Here is a 2,361-nt window from a genome sequence, read left to right as displayed (position 1 = left end):
CGTCTTCAGGTGTTCGACAGTCGTTGTCCCAGAACCATAGCTCGTGTGAGTTGGTGTCGGGGAATCCGTAATGAGGCAGTTAGAAAGCGTATTTTCGGTTGTGTAACGAGTACTTCCATTGAAGAATATGTCCAGCACCAGAAGCTGCGTTGGTTGGGACGTGTGTTACGTATGCCGAACCATCGTTTGCCGAAGAGAGTACTATTTTCCATGCCCAATTCGTAGTGGCGTAAACAGAGAGATGGCCGACGCTTGACTTGGCGGACGATTATGAAGGAGATCACGAAACGCTTGGGTACTGTTGGTGCTACTCGCTTTCCAGGGTGGGGACCGCGTGATTCTCATTGTGCCTGGTTGGAGACACTACAGGATATGGCTGCCAACCGATGTCAGTGGCGTTCTTGTTGTCAGTTTCTGTCCAGATTGTCTGAATGAATGTCTGGAAGTGTAGGCACCTTGGAATGATTGTGTTAAGCTAGCACTAATTCCCTCCCCCATTCACCTTTTCTTCACAATAAGGCCCAAGTCAAGTCATGGTTGTGCGGCAGTGAAGCATTGATGTTGAACACTGATGTCATGCTGTCAATGCTTATTTTGATGCGTTTTTGAATAACATCATTGTTAAGCTAGCACTAATTCCCTCCCCCATTCACCTTTTCTTCACAATAAGGCCTTCAACAAGTCATGGTTGTGCGGCAGTGAAGCATTGATGTTGAACACTGATGTCATGCTGTCAATGCTTATTTTGATGCGTTTTTGAAAGCAATAACATCATGGTTGGATATTTTTGGTGTTTGAATTTGAATTCTCAACATCCAAACCCGCATTGGGGCATTGCAAAAAGTTCTCATGTTCTGTGCTTGCGCAGTCGACATTGAATCGCTTTACACAGAACACCACATTAAACGAATAGACCTCGTTTTTAGATAACCTAGAATTTTAGGTTTCGCGCGCCACATGACTGGCAACATCTATGCTCGTTACTTAAATATCCATTAATTTTGACGTGAGCACGCATTACCAGACAAGATAATCGAAAAATAGACGTGAATTCCTACGGTGGTTCTCCGAATATGCCAGTTGGGCCAGTCGTTTTTGTTACATTAATAAGTTTGAAATGGAGGAAACCAAAGACCCTTTAAGGTGGTTAATTTACCCAGGCCTCTCTAGTAAGGCTAAAGCCTGGTATTCTGTGAAACAGACTTACAATGTTATCTGGCCATACGGCTTTATACAACTTCAGTTAAGACGTCAGTAGTTGGCTGTGAGACTTTGGAGAAGAACTTCTTATGGCGATGCAAAATTAAGCAGAGATTGTGCTTCAGGCCCGAAAACTTTTAAAAATCCTGCCGAGCCGCACAGACTTGGCTCCACTGTAATGCCCAAACTGCCTTAGAACGTCATATAACTTTGGAACAAGCATTTCCAAAAGAAGTAAATTGTGGCGTTTGCCACCGTCTTTATGTTGCGTGCTGAGAGTTGTAAGGAAAGATCATGCTTATTTTATTGGGTCGCGTAAGATATGTCTCCATATATGTTAGTCTTTTCTATGCCGTAAAACTTTAAGCCATTATGTGCTGGCTTTAGCCCTGAAATGCGCGGCTTGCTTTTGAACTTTTGATACTGTTCGCTTGTTTAGATGTTTACTTTGGAATTCGGCTTGATATACTGACACATCTTGCGACTTCCTGGAGATGCTCAACGTCTGGCTTTCGCACATGGGACCATAATTAATGAATGAATAGCGTTGTGGACAACTTCAGTTTCGAGCTTTTTGCACATCATATAACGTATGACCGATGAATATTTGGCATATTTTATGTCTGGGGTGTGTGTGAAGTCATTCAAGTTAGGGGCTTTGTATAGTTGAGTATCACGAGTCCCTCTCGCAAGGTCAATCGTGTTTTCTTGAAGAAATTGTCTCTGGCATATTGTTGTTTCGATAGGTGCCGTCGCCATCATCAAGATCTGAATAGACTGTCACAATGAGTAGAGAGATGAGGTGGACACGACTCAAGCTACCCGTAAGACGCCGAGATGCATTGTCATCTGTGCTTTCGTGCCTTTGTTCCACGGCACCTTGGGGACCTTGTTTTCTCAAAAATGAGATGCTGTTGTGCACTAATCCACCAGTGTTTTCGCCGCTACCCCAGTTGATTCCACCATCATACAGTGAGCAGGCTGATTTCAACACATTAGCAACCTCAAGTAATCATCGTGGTAAGTGGCAGCCCCACCCCAGTTATAGTTGACCTACAGAGAAGGAGAAGGAACTCTAGCTGAGGTCCACCAGGCGTGTTTCATCCGCTTCGGATTTCAAATCATGCACCGCTTACAGAGGTACTTCGATTTGGACTGATG

This window comes from Opisthorchis viverrini, assembly GCF_000715545.1.
Source record: "Opisthorchis viverrini unplaced genomic scaffold opera_v5_49, whole genome shotgun sequence".
In the NCBI taxonomy this organism is placed as follows: domain Eukaryota; kingdom Metazoa; phylum Platyhelminthes; class Trematoda; order Opisthorchiida; family Opisthorchiidae; genus Opisthorchis; species Opisthorchis viverrini.
The sequence above is the reverse complement of the archived record's forward strand: the minus strand, read 5'-3'. Positions refer to the sequence as shown.